Here is a 21,853-nt window from a genome sequence, read left to right as displayed (position 1 = left end):
ACCAAGTCCTACTGGTAATATTTCAGGGCTTTCTGTGTCAACATATCACCAAATAAAAAGTCAGATTTGGTAAATTTTGTGATGAAGTAGTGGTAGAGAAGAGCTGCATTTTGTGGCATTTTCTAAAGGGCACAGAATTGCCAAACTAGACACAAATCTTTCAGCACTTCTTCAGATACAAGATGGAGCTACTTATTATTGAGCAGTGTATAGGTCTTCAGCCCCAAAGTCAAGCAGTGATTATAGAGAAAAGCTACAGAAATAAAAGAAATCCAGAATTTTTATAATGCATGCCAAGCCCACAGAGCTGACTGGGATCAAGACTCTTAGAGAAACATAATTTTTATGTTTAATGACTATTTAATAAAGCTTTTTTGGCAGTCATGTCACTTCACTACATTTTTTAAAGCCTTTCAAGAAAAGATTCAAGTAAGTTTTCCTTTTTCTTCTCTCTCTTTTTTTTTTTTAGCCATTTGTGTGTGGATCACGTGGCAACCAGTCTGAGTGAGAAAAGAAAGACTAGATGGCAGTGGACAAGCTCAAATGCTCTTTAATTGCAGACCAGATGTTATTCACATTTCCAGGCTACTCACACCCACTTATAACTAAGGTTTTCTTGTTTCAACTTATTGTTCAGCTGGAAAATCAACTGAAAGATAAGCAGCAAAAGAGGACAAACTGGTAGAACATATCAGATCTGACTGCAAACAATACACTAACCCCTGGAAATGAAAACAAAAATATCAAGACAATCTGCACTGGGTACAAAGCCATGATGATGAATGGAGATATATAAATATGTGGATTGACATCTGCTGAGAATCTCGCCCATTAATTGCAGAGTTTGTACAAATAAAAGGTAGACTGCCAAATTGCCATATGATCTTCTGCCAGCTGTGGACCCACTGTGCCTGAGCAATCCAGCAGCTTCTATTCACTTCACAGATTTTCACAAGAGCTATTCAGAAAAAAAAAAATAAAAAAAAAATCTCTTCATTCTCTTCAGGAAAACGTGGGGCATTACTCACACAAATATGCCAGGGATGCTGGACCACAAGGAAAACCCTGTGCCAGCCTTCCTACCCAGGAAGAAAGGCCTTTAGGATTTGCTTTGAGAAGCAAAATTTTGCAGATGCTCCTCTTTAGGTGATGTAATTCTGCTCTGCCTCATGTTCAGGGATATGTTGTTAAAGCAATAAATTATCCTTAATTGCCTTGGGTGAACTTGTCAACACCAACCTTTTCTTTTTTCTTCTTCTTATTGTGTTCTTTGCAGATGCTCCCCTCCATCCGTAATGGCATGAAAAAAAATATCAACAGGAACATGTATAGACATATACTCAGAAGCTGTCTCTATAGTTCCTTATATTTTCCACTCATCTCAGACTTTTGAACCTTCAAATGTGCAGCCAGCTACACTGAATTCCTAGAAAAAAAATATATATTTCAAAGAGTTCTTTAATGCCAAAACATTCTTTTCCTCGGACAATTATTTTTGTCATAAATGGCAGCATGAATAGCTTCTGGTATAAGCACACTTCTTTTAATTACTGAATCATCCATACCCTTCCAACTTCATTCCAAATTGTCATCCTCCTCATCAAAAATGAGAACAATTTCTTGAATGCCAGAGCATTGATATTTACTGTTGCCAATTTTTTTTTTTCACAGCAATATATTTCCTCTCTCTATGAACATAACTGTTGGAAACAGACTTAAGCCAAGGAGTAAGAATATGGTATTTTTCAGATTAACTTCTCCCTGGGGAAAAAACTTGCCTAAAATGTAAGAATTGGTGTAACATGTTTGATTTCTGCAGAGAAGGGTGGTTTTAATAAGATTTCCCCAAATAATTCTAACCAAGGACTTAAAGACATCTTAATTTTTATGAGCCTAAATTAATTGGCCAGAGTTGCAGCCAGGCTACAAAATTAAAATTAAAGAAAAAAATTTCATTGAGCACTCCTGTAAGCCTTATAGTCACATGCAGTAAGGTCAAACAAAGAACACCTGATACTTATAATTTTGCATCCACTTCAGACAGTTGTTATTTGGCATTTAAGCTTATTCTAATCACATACCAACACCTGGACTAAACAAACCTAAGAGGATAGGAAATTTAAATGTTGAAAACTAACTAGTGACTACAATTAATTTTTTCACTCTTTTAATATTGTCAATCTGCTGGTTCCCAAGAAAGACACTTTCTAAAATAAGATGTTTTAAATATCTAACATGTTTTACTATGTTTATCTTTCTTTTGAAGTCTAAACTTTTTCTAATAACTATAGGAAATATTAAAGTGGTTTTGTTGTTATTTGGTTTAGTTTGGTTGTTTGTTTTGTTTTGTCTTTGTAACTATTGTCTTATTGTGTTAGCAAATTAAAATTTTCTTTGTCTAGCTTTGTTATGCTTTTCCCTCTCAGAGCATTACTGAAAGGGACACACATAATCCCTTTATTTTTCACGATCAGCACTGTCCCAACACCAGCTGGAGCAGACAAGACAATGAATTAGGCACAAACATGAGCAAGATTGTTGTTTCATTCTGGGATGTGCTTGTGACATTGATTCCTTATTCAGAGACTCATTACCTTAGATGAAGCCACAGTGATTTACAGGAAAAGACATTTGCATTTCTTTCATGTCCTCATAAAACACACACATTGGTATTGAGCTATCTTACTTTATAGACAGAGACATGGAAAGAGAGACACAAAAAAAAATAAAAAAATAAAAAATACAGGCATTTGCCTGTCCACAGTCTTACTAAATATGTCAATTATAACTTACTTAATCATAAGAGCCTGGATATATGTTTGGATATTTCTTTGGATATTTCTCCTTTTTGTCCCTGTTCTTGATATTTTGTTTCCTTTTTCACTTTTCATCTTCTATTAAAACACAACATAGGAAATTAGATTAAAAGAGGGGAAATTATATTAAACAAAAGGAAATTAAATTAAGCAAAATTGTTACAAGGCTGTGAAAGCTTTGACTGAAACCAGCCTTTTGAAATGAATATCTTCAGACATCCTCTGGCACAATGATAGCTCTCAAGCAGCCACCATGATATTCAGAAAAAGCTATTCAGCCTCTGCTAACCAGAGGTCCTCTTGGATTCTGATTTGCCCTTCTGTCCTGGCTCTGTCCTTTAAACTCAACTTAAGTGAAATTCCGGAAGTCACCGTGAGTCTTCTTAGTCTTTCTGAAGTTGTTTTTTCTGATCATGGACTCAGAGGCAGGTGACTGTTCCATCATATTTGACAAGAATTTGTTTCTTGCCTCAGGAAAAGAGGATAACAAGGATTTCAAATAGGCTAGCAGAGATCCTGATGGAGGCCCTGACCTGTGGGTGGTTTGAGTTAGAAGGTGTGAGGCAAAAGCCTGCTTTGCATGTCTATTTTTTTATTTTCTTTCATTAAGCATCCACTTCTGGCCCTTCGCTCTGTTCAGTCTCCTAGGAGAAGAAGAGACTAGACCCCTCCTGACACTAGAAGAACTCTCCATACTTAAGAGTGGAAAAAGAAGGACACAGACACAGGAATCTAAACGAATGGTGGCAGAACAGTCTCTACAGATTCTGCCAGCTGCTGGCTTAGAGGAAGGAGCACACAAGGAAGCAAATACAGGCCTGATGGTCATTAGAGGTCACTCTCCTTGCCTCACTTTACTCCAGCCTTCCATGACATACTTTCCCAACCGCTAACAAATTTTTAAATGTTCTGCAGATGGAAAAGACTAGTTATTTGTTTATTGTTGGTAAATTGGACCTTTTAAAAGGATTAAAAAAAAAAAAAAAAGAAAAAAAAGAAACTCAGCAGGATTGGGAAATCCAAAAAGAATTTGAAAAGATACCATCTGTCAGAAATCTTAGGACTGAAGGGCATTAATATCATGAAATCTACTTCCTGCATAACAAAATTGGTAGAAATTCTTAAAATGTCACACATAAAATTAGCTTGTTCTCATAATTGGTCCAGAGGTGGATGTTTTTGTTTGTTTGTTTGTTTGTTTGTTTTCCAACACATCCAATTTAAACATTTGTGTACAAGAATAGCCTTATTGCTTCTGTGGTATGTAGACATGGTCACAAAAGAATTGGTGAAGTCTGGAGAAGTACAAAGCATTGCTATGCCTCAGCCTGTAGAAAAGAAAGACCTAATATTACCAGGGATATTGGGTTTACATCTCACAATGCATTATAATGGATGAATGGAAGGAAGAAAGGAAAAAGAGAGGGAGGGAGCAAGATGGAGAAGAAAGGAAAGAAGGAAGTAGATAGAAGGAAAAGGAAAGAAGGAAATAGAGAAATTTAGCCTAAAAAAAAAAAAAGTGTTATTGAAAACAGACAGCTGTTCTTTTCCTGCATAAATTTAATGTACAAAAAACAGTGTGTGACAGGGGTTTTCAGGGTTTGAAAAACAATGAACTTGCAAATTCTATTTAGGCAAGGTACAGTTTTGTCCTTCTTATCCTTGCAGTCATGAGAAGTTCTAACTTGTGCAGCTGAAACAATGAAATCTGTAAAGTTATGACTTAAACAAAATGTTATTGATATATTCTACTCTACATAAAACTAAGTTAAAGAGTTTGTTAATATTGCAGTGGAAAACACTATTATTTTTTCATAAACTAGCTTGAAAACAGATACATTCGGACTTTCATAAATCAGATGCAAAAGTTTCATATTGCAAATGAGTGAGAAACCTTAAAAAACTGCTGAGCATTTTCTGTTTTGACATCTACCTGCTTCATTTACCTGTAAGAAGGGATGCAGAGGGAGTAATGTTCAGTTTTAGTAGTTGAGAGAATTACTATGATTAGATAGCCTAGGACATAAAAAATCATGTAATAGTATTGTTAGTTTCTCATAACATGATAAATGTGGTACTAATCAGAAGGACTTTCTAAACCTTACCTTTGAGATTTCAATTAAAGGAAGGAAAAAACACAAAACAAAACACAAAAAGAAATCTGTTGAATAATACAATTTTTCTCCAAATGATTTTTCCATATTTGCTGCCAGAACAAACACATGGTACATGTTAGTCTGTCGGGTCCACATTAATTCGTCAGCTGTAGGAACTGCAGCGATTCATTTGCCAAAACCTGTTGCACTAAATCCCACTGTTTTTAAACTGTAACTCCAAACATCCTTTTAGGCTTGCAGAGGGTTTTAAGTGCAACTTACATATGTAGCATTTCTAAAATTACTATATTACATATATATCTTTAAATTCCTCTGCTTTGGCTAAGAGCAGTATTATCAGCTTGTCACATTTTGGTTTTCAATTCTTTTTTTACCTAATTACAAAAATAGTGTCACTCTCATCTGGGACACAGAAAGCTAGAATGTGCTAAACTGGTTTGCCTCGCTTCTGATAAGGAACTGTGCAAGCAGGCCAGGCAACAGCTGTGCCTTGGCATTATTGTGTTCTGGGATTTCATTGCTTTTCATGGAAAAACAGACCTGGCTGTAGTCTCCTAACACCCAAGTGGACTTTTTTCATACCTCAAATTTTTAAAGGTCCTTGATGGTGTCTTCCAACTCATATTTTCTGCACTATGTAATGTTATGATAGGAACCCATGGCGTATCACTCTAAAACATTCCATGGGAAATTAAAGATGGACTCATGAGATTTATGCAGATGCAAAAGTTTTAGTCTGCGTGGATATGTTGCAAGAAAGGCTTTTGGAAAATAGTTGGGACAGAATGGTTCTTTTTTGTCATTGAACCAGAAATGTCATTAATATCTTCCTACATATCTAGTAAATCTGTAACAGATATAGTAAATAAACAAAAAATCTTAGCCTGATCACTAGTAAATAGGACATTAAAGCATTCCCCCTCCAGTCTGTGGCAGGTGAGGACTACACAGAGCATTGGTTTTCCATCAGAACAGGGCAGCTAAATGGGCCAGGATGTCCAAGCTGAAGCAAAAAAAAAGAGAAGAGCAGGAAAAGTGGGAATGTGATCCTGAGACCAGCTGGACAGGAGCAAGGTTAGGGCATGAAAGAAGGAAGCCAGGAGGAAAGTAGCAGAGTGTGAGGCAAGAAGGTTTGGTGGGGCAAGAGGGGCAGGAAGGGAGGAAGGTAGGTATAACTGTGCTTCTCTTACCCCTGCATCTCCCTATCTTCCAGTTAGAAGCTACTGCCTGCACACTGACACCAGTACCCACCGCTGGTTTTTCTCACCCTCCGTGTGGAGGGTGAAAAAAGCAATGTTGTAATTCCTGCAAAGATTAGTGGCCAGCACGGAGGCCTTTTGGTAAGAAAAGGAAAGTTAACATGTGAAACCTAATATATTAGGCTGGAGGGATGAGAGGCTGCATTGCAGCCCCATGGAAAGGGATCTGGGGAGTTTGGGTCACTAGCAAGCTGAATATGGGTCACCAGTGTGCCCTGGCAGTCAAAAGGGCCAAGTGTATCCTGGGGTGTATCAGGCACAGCATTGCCAGCCAGTCAAGGAAAGGGATTGTCCTGCTCTGCTCTGCACTGGGGTGGCCTCACCTCGAGTAGTGTGTGTAGTTTTGGCCACCACAGTGTAAGAAAGACATAAAATTATTAGAGAGTGTCCAAAGGATTTCTAAAGCATTTCTGTATGTAATTAATTTACTCAAATTTCTTCAAAACAATAGATTATATTAACTCACTGTATTTTCCCCTGAAAGTCTTTGGTCTCAGACTATTAAAGTCATAAGTAATGAAGCCTTTATGTTTTAGAAGACTCATATTAGCATTACATGGTCTATTACCTGTAGCACTTTTTTTCCATATTCTTTTGAGATAGAGGTGACCAAATTATTTCGCATATTTTGCAACTCCAGAAAGAAGTCTGTAGTTAGACTATATTTTCCTTGATTTTTTTTTTGTTGTTGTCATGACTGTGAAATTAGGGAAAGAGGCATTAAACATCCCTTGTCTCCAACGAAATAAATAATAACAAATAAACAGTCCTCATCTCCTTTCATCTCCTACTTTCAACAGGAGTAAGCATGAGATATGCACAACAGAAGTGTTCTCAGACACTGATAATGTGCTTCAGATGTTGTCTCTGGCAAGAGTGATACTAGATCTTTGCATGCATTCACTTACATGTGGCCAGTTGCCATTTATTCATGTATATATTTGTGCTATAAAGATTTGTTCTTGAAAAATAACTAGAAACCTCTGTAGAGTAAGATCAGATTTTATTCACCTGAGCTAGAACTTTGCAAGCAACCTTGATCCTTGAAAAGTTCAGTACATCTCAGAAAAGCTCCCCTCCCTTCACCCAGACAATTATTTATCACAGGTGATATCTGCCCCTGAAGCTCCAGAGAGATTTCTATAATATAATAATTTGCATCAAAAGCATGAGAAAAATGAGTGAGCAAAAGAAAGACGCAATTGCTCATTTTAATTCATCTTCTTCCACATTGGCTCCTTAACGGGGCAGACCATGCTAGAGGAAGAAAGGGTTTTCTCCCTGCTTTTTTGATTCTCTTTTTAACTGTCACTATTTGGGAAGAAAAAAACGCCTGATTCCTGCATTACAATCGAATTCATCTATGTACATACCCTCACCCTGAAGCAGGGGTTTGAGACTCTGTCCCTGCTGAATAAGGAATTCTTTCTAGATCATAGAATCACGAAATTATTTGGTTGGAAAAGACCCTTAAATGTTTGTTGTGTGGTCTTCTCAGATTTTCAGGTGAACCACAACTGAAAATGAAAATATCCTTCAAGGTAATATTTCATCCTCTATTTCATAAAATATCTTTATCCTCTTTGCAATTCTTGCATTCATTTACAAATTCATTTTCAGTAAAAGACAGAATGAACTATGAAAATACAAATACACATACAAAGTGATGCAGTGTTAGGAAATTTTAATAGCCCAGAAAAATGTAGATTGGAAAGATATGCTGAGAATGGAGCAGGAAAAAGGCATTACGTGGAATTCCGGGTAATAAAATGGAGAGACTATTCAGTGCATCTCCAATTTTGGATGACTTACACACAAAGAGGGTAAAATCCTGGCTACATCTCAGCCAGTGGCGTGACTCCCATTAACGTCAATAGGGTCATGATTTCATCTACAATGCACGAAAGAGCCTGCCAGTTCTTCTGTGCTCCTGGGGAGAAGAGAGAGACTGCAACACATTATACCTACTGCCTCTGAATGACACTCAGCTCTGACTTATAAGATCTGTCCAACCTTTGAAACTTTTCTCAGGACACTGCATTTGGTTTTGATTCACATGGAAATCTGTGCTGTTATACAGAGTTTCCAAAGCCTGTATGTGTCGCAGGCTAACCACAGAAGAAGTGGGTTCCAGCACTCCCTGTGACATTTAGGAGGAGAAACAGGCCAGCTCCGCGTGGTTTTCAAAATCCCAGTCTTCACATAAAAGTTGTTTTTGGGAAAGGAGAGAAACACTTCAGTGCTGCAAGCAGAACCAATTTCTCAAGTTGTTCTGCTCTCTGCACTATGCCTAGACCAAGGCCAAGACAGAAAACTGTTAAATTACTATCTCCACCACAGGCATACAAAAACTTCACTGGTTCAGAGAAAATAGCAAACCATGCCTCTGCTTCAGAAAATGAAGCCAGACTTTTTTTTTTCTTTTTTTTTTTTTTTTCTGTCTCTAAATAAAACATAATTTGATTTTGTAGTCTCTTTTTTACACTTTTATGTTTTCCTCCTGGAACTGATGCTTCTCCATGAATTCAGCAGCCTGAATAAGGCTGTGTGCTTTACAGCTCATGGCTTCCCTTCAATGTTGACAAAATTCAACCTATTTAATTTTCATCCTAAAAAGGGTAAAATTTGGTTCGGGAATCAGAGGTTTCTCCTGGTATGGTCTTCCCCTGGCCACAAGGTTATGGGCCCAGAGAGACCATGAACATGCCTGTGAAGGGTTTTCCAGCAAAGGGCTAAGTTGGGTGGTAAGAAGTTCCAAAGCAAAGACAGGACATGGTATAAGAGAGTCCTGTGAGCAGGACTGAAGATGCAGGGTTGAGCTGAATTTTCTGACAGTTATATAAGAAATATGTCATCTGTGACCACTGCTGCCGCTGGGGAAAAGAGGATACCACCATTTTATTAACAACCATCATGTTATGGCCTGAAGCCAACTCCTAAGGTAACAAATCCATCTACGCCAGAGGATAGACAAAGCAGGAAGGAGGTCATGAAATTAGCTCAAAAAAATGCTTCATGACTGTTCCACACAAAGAAACAGTGTGGATACTTTGAGAAAAAAATAAAAAATAATAAAATAAAAAAATAAAAAATAATATAAAAAAATAAAATCAGTCTGAGCATATTTATTTAAAAACAAAGATGTACAATACCTAGGTCCTTGCTTCAATCAAAAATGAACAGGTGTGCTCATCAGTTAGTCATTATAACTAAGAAGAGATTCAATTTACTCTAAGTTAAATATCTGTGATCTTTCAAACTCAGCTGATTAGCATAGCCCACTCGGCCCATAACTGACATAGAAGCCTAACAAGGAAAGGATCAAGATGCAAATGCACAACATCATACAGCGTGATGAAGGATTTATCCCTATTCTTAGTGTGCCCTTTCTTTTCAAAGGCAGGTTTCCTTGTTTAAAATATATCAAGGCTTACTGGTTGAATTATAGAAACATGTACTGGTTTGAGTTAACATGCATTTGGCAAAATTAAGTTCCATTTATTTTCAGAAAATAAATCTGGCTAAATAAATATATTGATATGAGGTGATGTATATATTGCTTTAATAAGTGTAGATATTGAGAACATTTTCACAGGTGTAAGTCGTTATATACCTGCTCTGGGAAGATGAAAAGGAGTAAGATCTATACTTGCATCTGACCAAACTAAATTACCTGTGATCAGCATAGTTACATTTATAAATTCAGTGGAGAAAACTGGTCTTACAGTTCAAATCAGATTTAGTGAAATTAGACTGGAGTTTTGTTCCCTATCCTGTAACAGAATCACTGTGTGACCATGAACTACGAGTTATGAATCCTTTAATGACAGGTTCAAATAGCTTCAGTTCCATTATTTTCTGTTTCTCTTATGCTTGTAACTTCTTATTGATAGTTAAAATAAGCGGTTTAATATTGACTAACACCATTGACAAGTCTATAAAAATGCTATCATTTATATAACTCTGTAAACAGAACTAATGTTCATATGTTCCTGAATTAAACAAGGATCTGTTCATTTTAAAGTAGATTGAGAGACTGAGGATCCACTAAAACAAAAACAAAAACAAACAAACAAAAAAAATTCTAATCCAGATTAATTTTGAGAAGTCATACCAAACAAAAGAAAGTTTTAAAAGAAAAGTTTTCAAGTCATGGTGCAAGAATTGGTAGAACACAAAACATTTCCTGTGATCTGTGAAGAGTTGACCATTCACCTAAACATTATCCAAACTCTTTCACTCTGGTTACCTCAGGATCACTCCAGTGGTTTTCTTTCCTCCCATTCAGTTTCTTAAAAAGCAGAAGATACAAAAACACAAAACACACAACCTTTTCCATAACATTACTTTATAGAGGCAGCAGCCATAGAGATGTCACACAACCATGATCATGAAGGAGAATGATGTAGGGCTATTCCCTTGGTTAAGCTGAGAACTGCATGGCAGCAGCTGTGCAGACTCCTCGTAGAGGCTGCCTTGCAGCTCATCATCTAAAAGATAGCATAGTCTGAATGAAAATTATGATTTGGACTTCATTTCTGGAAAGAAGTTACTTTTGCTGAAAGTAGTTTACAAATTTACCTTCATGAGTAGTTAGGTAGTTAGGTCTAGGATACAGCAAAAAAAGTTCTCTACAAAAAATGTCTGTGTGTTTTACTTAACATTATTGTAGGAGAGTTATTCATAATAAATTACTTATTCTTCACTTTTTTTCTCCATTTTTATGTGGGTTACTTGCCCACAGCTTCTGTGAATCAATTATGTGCTTGGTAGGTTTTTTTTTAAATGTGTTATACTTCAACTTCAGCCTGATTTGTAAACACTGAGTTGATTGATCTACATTCAAAATGTGTACCATTAAATTCAGTGACATATATCATGTGTTTCTGTTTCATATTTTTTATCAGTAACACTTTTAACAACAAAAGGGCTGTGGATACACTGGAGCAGCATAATATTAAAATTTATATTAACCAGTAATTACTATCTTCAAAATAGTCAAAATTTCTGCTTCTTATGATTATGAAAAACTGAAACTGACTAAAATGAGCATTTTCAAATGTAATTTTGGTTTTCATCATTTGAGTTCCAAAACTGAACATGCTTTTTGTGAAAGATTCCAGTTTTTTAATTGCTTTCAATGGCAACACTTTTTTTCTTAACAAGGAACTGAGCTGAGGCTAACATTTTATTTCATACATTGAACCAGAAAGAAATGACCTCTATTTTTTTCACAGTCTTATATATTTCTGAGAGAGAGAGAAAGAGAGAGAAAGAGGGAGAGAGGGAGACTAAATCTATTGAAATTAGTCAGAATGAACAGAAATAACATAAGAGCTCACTTCACACACCAAACATTTGTGGTAGGAAAACCTGGGTGAAAAAAAAAAAAACCAAAACTGTAAAGTACATACATAAACTTTTCTGATTGTTGCAGAGATACAGCGCTACAAGAAATGTTTCTTTAATTCTTTAGCTGTATATTTCTGAGACAAATATCAAATATTTAGTAAAACAAAATCTCTTTTTCAAAATCTGAAAGCTTGTTGTTGAAATTAGCTATGAATTTTGGTCTTGTTTCTTGACAGAGGCAGAATTGTTTTCTTTTCTGCAAGATAGGAATTTAACTGCCTTGAACAGTCAAACCTTTTCTTTCAGAATAATATATTAATTCCTTGTTATTGTTTTAAAAACACATCTTTGGTTATCAAGTAGAGTAATTTCACTAAAAAATAACATTTTGCTACTAGATGGATATAAACCATTGCAGACGAAGGTAGATAAAAACCATTGCAGACTGAGTCCAGTGCATGTGTATTTTACATGTAAAGCCCAGCTAAAAAATCTTATATTCCCAAAGAAATCTTTCATTTCTCCTGAAGATATTTATTTGACCCTCTATGTTTAAAAAAAAAAAAGACAGGCATGGTATTTCTTTAAAGTTGACTAATAAATTCTGTGGACCTGATCAAAAATGGGACATTGGAGTGTAAAATTTAATCAGAGAAGAAAGTTGTGCCTAGGTCTGCAGAGGCCCAAGAATCTCCAGCCAGAACTGTGACTCGTTAGAGCTCAGAAGAGCCCATAACTTGGTGCCCCATGTGGCCTGGGACTTACAAGCAAAGTTGTTTCACATCAAAACCCTGGACCTAAGGGAAAAAAAAGTCTTTTTTTAATTGAATGTTCTTATTGACGTTACAAGGTCCTGCTTACTCAGGGGCTGATGCAGTCCTTAATGATGAATGGCTGAACTTATGGACCAGAGAGTAGTGGTCAGTGGCACAAAGTCTAGTTGGAGTCCAGTAACAAGCAGAATACCCCAGGAGTCAAGTCTTGTTTAACAACTTCATTAATGATCTGGGTGATGGGGTAGAGTGAACCCTCAGTAAAATCACAGATGACATGAAATTAGGGGAAATGTCTGACTCACCAGAGGGATATGAAGCCATCTAGAGGGACCTTGACAGGCTGGAGAGATGGGCTGACAGGAACCCCAAATTCAAAAAGAAGTGTAGAGTTCTGCACCTGGGGAGGAAAAACCCCAGCCACCGGCACATGCTGAGGGCCACCAAACTGGAAAGCAGCTCTGCAGAACAAAACCTAGGAGTCCTAGTAGACACCAAGTTGAATGTGGATCAGCAATGTGCCCTTGTCACTAAGAAGGCTAACAGTATTCTTGGCTGCATTAGGCAAAATATTGGCAGCGGGTCAAGGGAGGCGATCCTTCAATGCAGCCACACCTGGAATCCTGTTATGTGGCCACAGTACAAGAGAAATCTGAACATACTGGAGAAAGTCCAACAGAGGGCTGAAAAGATGATCAAGGGATTGAAGCAACTCTCCTGTGAGAAGAAGCTGAGAGAGCTGGAACTGTTCAGACTGATGAAGAGGAGGCTCGGGGCAGGGGGGCTGTCTTGTCAGTGTCTTCCTCCTTACCTGAAGGGAGGGTGCAAAGAAAATGGAGCCTGTCTCTTTTCAGTGGTGCACACTGCTAGGACAAGAGACAATAGGCACAAACTGGCACACATGAGGTTCCACCTATACATCAGGAAGCAATTCTTTAGTATTGTGGATGACAGAGCACTGGAAGAGGTTGTCCAGAGAGGTTGTGGAGTCTCTTTTCTTGGAGATCTTTAAAAGCCATCAGGGCATGGTCCTGGGCAACCTGTTCTAGGTGTCCATGCTTGTGGATGGTCCAGATGATCTCTAGAGGTCCCTTCCAACTCCAACCATTCTGTGGGTAGAAACATTTCTACAGTTGAGGTGTACAATGCCATGACCAAAATGGTCTCCTATCCCAAGTTTACTACATTTTCACAGAAACTATTTAACTTAAAGGTCGGATGTGCTAACCAAGTGCCCTGACCAGTGGAGTACTATCTTCAAGGTGGTAGCAACATCAAGCCTCCGCTCTTCCCGAGTGAAGTCTCAGTCTTCTCCAAAGTCTTAGTCAACTGTCTCATTTCCAGTAGGAGGCTGACTCAAGACTACAGATCATTACCTAAGTACAGAAAAGAGCACATACCAATTAATTAGCTTAAGTAGTTTACTGCCTGTAATGAACCTCACCATTAGGGCATATCTGTGGGGCACAACACAGTTCTGCCTGAACTGTAGTCCAGCTTCCAAGAAGATCCTTAGTCTTCAACCTAGCACTGCTAATGAGCAACAACCTACTGTGTTCATGTACACAGATATGCAATCATAAGGCATATATTTCATTTTTAATAAACTAAGCCTCAGATTCTTATCTGCCATTACTTTGAGGCCTTTTGTTGACACCATGTCCTCTCAGCCCCCCATTTGCAGGGCCCACTCTCTGTCTTGACATCCAAGTTCCTACATTTAGCAGTGTTTGAATGTATTGTTCATATTTGGCCCTGTGAGCCAGACAAGTCTGTGGAAAAACCTACACCTACAGCCTATATGTGGCCAAACACAATATTTCAGAATCAGAAATTGCAACACATATTTTTAAAAGACCAGGGGGATTTGCAGGGTGGGGGTGTTGTGGGCAGGACTGGGGAGAATCACTGCTGCTTACTCATTCATTTTCTTACCTTCCTTTCAGTTTTTACTGGAAGGATCCTAGCCTACTTACTTAGGAAGACAAGCAAGCTAACTAGTCTATAGTGCAGATGACTGCAGACACTGTTTTGGTATGTTGACACAAAAACCTTAGCATGGGCTGTACATTTAAGGCCATCTTAAAGCATTGTGCTTGACCATTTAGCTAAGCTGAGGCCTGTCTTTCATAAGATTTTTTCATCTGCTGGAAATATCAGTTAGGTTACAAATGAAGAAGTGTTTATAACTCAAATGCCCACGGCTGGACCTGATTTAACTTTGAACTTTGAGCTGAAATGAAAACCATTCAGAGTTCTGATTTCAGATGATAAAATCAGGCTTTTACTTTTAATTTCCATCTAGATACTGAGGCGCAAATGTCAATTCAAGGTGACTCACAAGACTGATCTTAAATAGCCAGCTAGAAAACCAGCTCCCCAAAACGAAAGTCCTGGAATACTAACAAGAAAGGAATTGCTCAAGTCTTTCAGAGTAAAACCTTGGAAACATCAACCAAGCACAAATTCATTCCATGCCCTGAACTCCTGGAATCTAAGAGCAGACAAAAATGAGCATAACATTTCTGAGGTGAGTCCTCTGTTAAACATTTCCCAGACTTTTCTCCACTGGAAAACTTCTGCAGTAAGCAGAAGCAAATGGAGAAAAGCAAATGGGATTTGAGCATCCAAGTCCTTTAGGCATCTTTGGATATCTTATCAGTGATTAAAAGAATTTTCACAACAAATAGGGCCTAGAAAATAAATATAATATATGTTTGTATGGGTAAAATGCAAAGTAGACCAATGCTAATTGCATTACACCTATTTTCTTGGTTAGATTTTATTATAGAAAAAAGAAACACAGATTTGGTGTGCTGTGATACATAGCCTTCAACTAAATAAAATGCACTGAAGTAAAATATAGTAGGGTTTTTGTATGACTGTGATTGCTTTCTAAATAAAAGGGTTAACAAACGGTTCATTACATTATATCAAGAGATACTTTTAGGAAAAGAAACACCAATAATATTTGAAAAAGATGCAAGTGTCAACTCCCCAAACCAGGAAATTTGAGGAAAAATTTGTGTAGTTTTAAAGAGGTTCCTCCAGTGCAGGCAGCAGCTAGGGAGCTTTTCATGTAAGACCATAGTAATTATCTTCTGTACCATCAGGTTATACAAAATGACTTGTAATATCCAGGAATGGTAACTCAGATCTCCTGATCTTCCTGCTTTCTACTTTGTTTGACTACCCATAAAATGTGAATATTTTGAACTTTAAGGCAGTAAGTGAAACCAGACGATTATTTATTAACAACATCCAGCTGGGGAGCACTTTGATGGCAGAAAGCAAACCTTTTTCAATATACACATGGCCAGATTCTTTTCACGTTAATTGAGATTGACTGCTCTTCTCTAAGGCTCCCCTACAGCACGGCAGTAAAACACATTTTTCATTTAACAGCTCGACATGCCAACATGTCTTTACGCACACTTCAACAAATTCACAACACACCAAGCAGTTCTAATTTAAGTCACGCAAGTCCGGCTCAAACCTAAAATGACAACCTTTTGTTGTGGCAGCGTGTGAGGAACAGAGCTAGAGAAGGAACTCAGTCCTCCATCAGTCTGTATTGCTGGGGACATACAGAAACCCCAAATGTCATCTGTCTGCTGCTGGGTATCACATAATTGTCATCCTCCCAAGGACTACAGGCAGGTTGGGCACATACTTGCAACTTATGTTTATTTATTTCCTCATAGTTTTCAGACAGAAGAGGTTCCCCTTCAGGCCTCACTTCAGTTTCGCAGCTTTGCCTTTCTGGCAGCAGAGGCAGGAGAGTGATGTGCTGCCAGTGACTGCACTTATCTCCCACAGGACAGGGACGGAGCTGCCTCTCTCTCCTCTGCGCTTGCTGCCTGCTGGGTCAGTTCCCTCCACTGTGAATCTCCTCTGACAAGTGCCAGTGCTCTCCTTACCTTCTGGTGGAGGAGGACATGTCGGGAGAGACTCCGGGGGCCTCAGCCCTGCATTGTATTCCCACTCCACATAAACAAACCTGATGACCAGGGGAGAATTTCAACTTCCTCTCAAGCATAAACCAATCAATATTTCTAGACATATCTACTTAGAGGAAACTTGCCAAACCTGGCAGAAATATAACCTGCACATACTGCAAATGCAGTCTGTGTGAATTTGCAAGCAGCCTGAAATAAAGATATACTTGCCCATCCCACTAAAACCCATTAGTCTGACTGATGTTTTCTTTGTACATCTCTTAGATGTTTCTATACAGCAGACAAAAGCTGTTGGAAATTACATTCCTGGGGTTGTGGGGCTGGTACTGCTTGGGATCCTATATACAGAACTGACCTGAGATATCTTGACTCCCCATATGCCACTGCTGTGCCAAACACCATTCAGTCCTGGTGTATCCTGGTTCCTGAATTCCCAGCCTGATTATTAATTCCTGGTACTTCCTTGCACGTACATAAAATAAGAGCCAGTAATGCCTATTTTAAAAGGCCATACTTCATTCATTAATTTGTGAGATTATAAGAGGAAAAACAGAATTAGAACAACATAATAGATAGGTGCTCTGCACAATCAAAGGGCTGCCATCCTTCCATAGAAGAAGTCTGATGGACAGTCCCATATTAAAGTGGAGGGGAGAGAAGGAGGCCACAACCTCCATACTCCACTGATACATGTACTGGTGGGAATAGTTACTGGATCATCCTTCACAGATGATTAAGTATATACAAACAGACCCTTCTTTTTATATCAGGATGAGTTCTACCACTAGTTTGCTAGCAGTGGTTTTGTTTCTGCTGAGAATGAGAACAGATTTGTCCTCAGTGTGGGAGTATACATATATTATTATACTCTATTGCTCAGTCAGCATGTTTGGCATGGGTGAATGAAATGTTGGCATCAAGGTCAAATAGCACAGGACAGCCCCCATACACACTAACAAATGCTCCTACACCAAAAGCAGAACTAGTTTCAGGAAACAAAAATCCTACCTGGTGCTGTGCAACTTACTAGTAGTAAGTTAATTGCCCATGGGCAATTAATCCTTTCATTGGACTTACATTATAATAAACCTTACTAATACCTTAGGTGACAATTTAGCCCAATAGATCTTATTTGGTTTCATTTATGAACCTTTCTATGAGATAGTTGAAAGGACTTGATCAAAACCCCTTTGCAGACCTGCAGGCTAGTAATTGAATACTCAAGGCAATTGCAAGGAAGAAAGAAACTTTTCCTTCAGCTTGCACACAGCTACTAAGTTCAGCTAGAGAGAGAAATATCCCTTTGGATTCGGTAACTGCTCCCTGACTTCATTATTGGTGATTTCTTTGTACTTGGACCTCAAAGATTTATTTGCCTGGTGCTGGGCTTAGAGAAATGTTTTTGCTTCATCTAGACAATGCAACAGGCATCCCATTGCACAGAGGGTTTCCAATCACTCTGTTTTTCTACATACATGTGCATACACCAAACCCAACACTCAGTTCTTCAGTCTTTCTGCCACCACAGACCTTTCGGTCCTTGCCAGGGCACTGGACATCCCTAGGAAAATACAGATCCTATTCAATTAAATAAAAAATGACCTCAACGCACAGAAATTAACTACAAATGTTCAGGATAACAAAACAAGCCAAAATGTGTTTTTCTAATTTATTTTCTATATTTAAAAAATGCACCGAACATTTGCAGTTGATTTGTAATATTATGACTTCCTTTACTGTACAGTTTTAATTTGTTTGTCTTATAGTTAACCATTGTTGGCCATTGTTGTCTCCTGCTGCTTATCCTTTTATCCAAATTCAGAGTGGACCTTGAAGACTGCCTAACTGTTTTAAGATAGAGTTTATTATGATAGCTGCCATGGATATGCTTTTCTAGATGTTGATCTGTTTTAAGGACAGATCAAGATTTGGCAAAATAAATGAGATAATTCCTGCCTTTGTTTAAGAGATCTAACCCTCAAAGCACATTCCTATTACAAGTACACACATTTACACATTTTTATGCTCGACCTCAGTGTAATTGTATGTAGGAGTGCAGACTTTCAGTCAGATAATGAATGTAACACATGATAGAGCACTGTAGTACAATGTTTTTTCTGGCATGAGTTTAAGATGACTGCAGTCATTAAGAGTGAAGCCATATTATTAAAGAACTCACTCCCAGATTAAGTGGAAGGAACTAAAACAAGCAATCTAACCCATATCTATGGAGATACTGAAGTTAATTTAAAGGCTAACAATTTTATAAAGATATATGCATATTCCTTGTATATAAAAAGAATATGTAGAATATATATAGGATATTCATAGGATATATACGTATACAAAGGATAGGATATATTTAGGTATAATATAAAGGCTATAATGAAGCTCCATGGACCTTGTTCTATTCTATGAATAGTTGTAACATGCTAAATTTCATTGGTGCATTATCATTTTGACCTTGACCCCCTTGCACTCCATTTCATCTTTCATGTGACCAGTTCTGTTTTGCCACAAATGACAGGTTTGAAATACCTGGAGTCAGATTTGTTTTTTAAGACTATAGTATTTTCAATGCCATTGGCTACAATCCATTGCAATTGCAACTGACTGCAGAATTTAACCCGATGTGTGACGTAAAACTACAGCATTCATTCATAAAAGTAACAACCTGAGAGGTCAGAAATAAGGATAGCAGACAGAAATGTGTGTGAGAATTGACAGTAAGGCAGCGAGTGAATGAACTGAAGCCAGAAAATACTCAAAGACTATGTTGACACTGTCTTATAGAGCAAAGTTCAAAAAATAAACCAAACCACGCTGTCTGCATCCAGTTGGCCAGCAAGAGAACATCTGTCCTCCATCTGCCCTTCATGACATTTCAGACCTTGCTAGAAAGGAGCCTGGCCAAATTATCTACCAGATATTGAATTACAATGTCATGGGATGTTTGACAGAAGACTTGGGGAGATAAGCATGGCCACCTGCAGATTTGGGTGTGCAGAGCCTTTTATAAAGAGTGAGCTTCAGTGCAGCAGGTTTGGCCAAAATCAGTGCCTGAAAACAATGGGGATCAATCACAGACTTGGGCCCACACTTGAAAACTATACAATGGGTTTTCAGGATCCTAGTGGTGCAACAAGGTGGGTTTTTAAGGATAATTTGATGCAAAGTCATAAATATCATGCTTAAGATATGATTCTTGGGCCAGTAACATCAATAGGGATTTTTCCCCATAGCAAGCTGCATCCCACATAGCTTATTGCATGTAGAATCTTCAAAGAACCTGAAAAGCAAGACTCTATCCACTATATGCAGTCATATAAGAGCCATTGACTTAAATTACACTGAGGAATATTTTCATTTTTACTTTTCTTTCTTGATCTCAGTGTTCATTAGTTTCCATGCAAAGTGCTTTCTAGTACAATATTATATACATAAACTTCTTATTTGTGTTTATATGCAAGTTTGGAAAGCTGTTAATACTCCTGTGGTACAAAGTCCCTGGCCAGTAGTTCATACTGAGACCCACAAACTGCTGGAGAGCAGAAATCTATGAAAATCTCTTTCAACAAGGTTCATCAGAAGGTACAGTAGTTGTCCCACATAAATCCAATTAGTAGTTCTTCCCTTCATCCTGCAGGGACCTTTAATACCTTCGCAAGCCATCATCAGCTATGTTCAGAATGAGGGGGAGACAGACACGGATGACAGAGCTGCTTAGACATTCCTCACATCTTGGAGGAAACAACAACAACAAAAAAATATTATAAAGCTGAAGAAACAGTCCTTTCTTAAGGTTACCTTTCTTCTGCACTTATTTCTACTGGGAAGTGATTTCTGGCTCACTCTGAGGATCAGAGAATGCCTAAAGAGGAATTTAAAAGCAATTTTTAATTTGAAAAGATTAACAGCAAGGAATACACCTTTAAGTCTGTCTCCCTGTGATGTACAGTACAGATAGTTATCTTCTGTCTTTCCAAGATGTACCATGATAGGCTGAGAGATGGCAATCTTGCCTCAGATTCCAGTCATGGGCATGAAACAAATATTGGTCTGCTACAACAAAACAGCTCCTAAGCTGTTAGTATTATGAAATTTGATTTTCAGCACCTAGGGTCCTGCATACCTTTATTAGAGCCTGAAAAGAAGTGGACAGTCTGTCATCTGACAGTTTCATTGGCGTAGTTTCATTTCTCCATACATTTCAGTATGTACATCTACTACTACTGTACGTCAGAGCCACATGTGACCAGGTACTACAAGAGGAAACTACTACTCTGCTCTGCTCTGCTCTGGTGGGATTCTCTGTCTCTCAAGATTTCTACAAGTCTGGTTTCCAGTCCAGTACACTCCTGTGAGCTCCCACTGTAACCAAAACAAACCAAAAATCATTTGTAAAAGGCTATTCATCTCATCGATCTCCAATACAGGTTGGTATGAATGTTACTCCACCAGCTACAGAAAGAGCCTAGATATTTGGCTTGGATCAAACATTAAGTGGTTTAACTCTGTTCACCAGTTGGAAAATACAGTTAAAATCAGGAAAACACTCTTGCTGAAATGGGGAATAGTTTCCCAAGACAAATGCAGGAAGCCTTTCCATTTGGCTGTTTAAAATAAAATTGACTCATTGCACTAGTTGTTCTAAAGATGTACACTGTCTTTGGCAGATTTTGTTGGGCAAGGAAGGAAAAGGAAGGCTGGATGTTTCTGATCTCTACAAGCTGTGTCCTGGTTGAAGCTTGAACATAATACAATGTTTCTGAGCTTCACAGATAAAACTACATTGCTTTTGCAGTGCTGTCAAGAAACAGCATCAAGAGAATAAGCAATTGGAAACAAGAAGAAAACAAAATGAGTTTTCTTTTCCATTCCACAGTTGTTGGTGTTGCAGTCATGATTAATGGCTTCTAAAAGTCTTCTGGGTAATAGCTGTTAAGTGATGCCACATAAACTCATTTATACTCTTGGCAGATAAGTGTTCCTGAAAGGCTCTGGTTCTGTGTTCCTTCTTTCCGGGACAGTAAGGTTCACAAAATTTTAAGGATGTTATTTCTAGGGCACTTAAATCACAAATATGAAATTGGAATAAATACTTGTTTTCCAAGAAGACCTTGATCTCTGCAGAAGAGAGATGCTTTCAGTTCTAATGGTTCTTTCAACTAGAAATCAAATGCAGGCAACAGATCCAGATCAAGACAGTGACGGAATATAAACCTCTATGAGACAATATTCTACTTCCCTTCCATTTATTTAAATACAAGCTCATTTAGCGTTCATTGCTGTTTCTGAAGGAACAGGTTTCCAGCAGAGTGGTGCATGCCACTTTGTCCTCCAAATGAGACAAGAAAACTGTTACCTTCTGTGTTGACTGGGGTCACACAGTGGGTGCTCAGAAGAAGTAGGATGTTCATCAAGTCTGACTTCGTGCTTGCATGGGTCATAATCCATTTCTCCAGATTATTTTATAAAGTGTGATGATTTATGAACAACATTTAAGTATTGGCACCCAGAGCTGGAGTCAGTCAGGTAGTAAGAGATGAGACACTGCAGCCTCCGACAAGCCCCCCA

Source organism: Anser brachyrhynchus (genome assembly GCF_964034855.1).
Source record: "Anser brachyrhynchus genome assembly, chromosome: 3".
NCBI lineage: Eukaryota > Metazoa > Chordata > Aves > Anseriformes > Anatidae > Anser > Anser brachyrhynchus.
Note: the sequence above shows the minus strand (reverse complement) of the source record.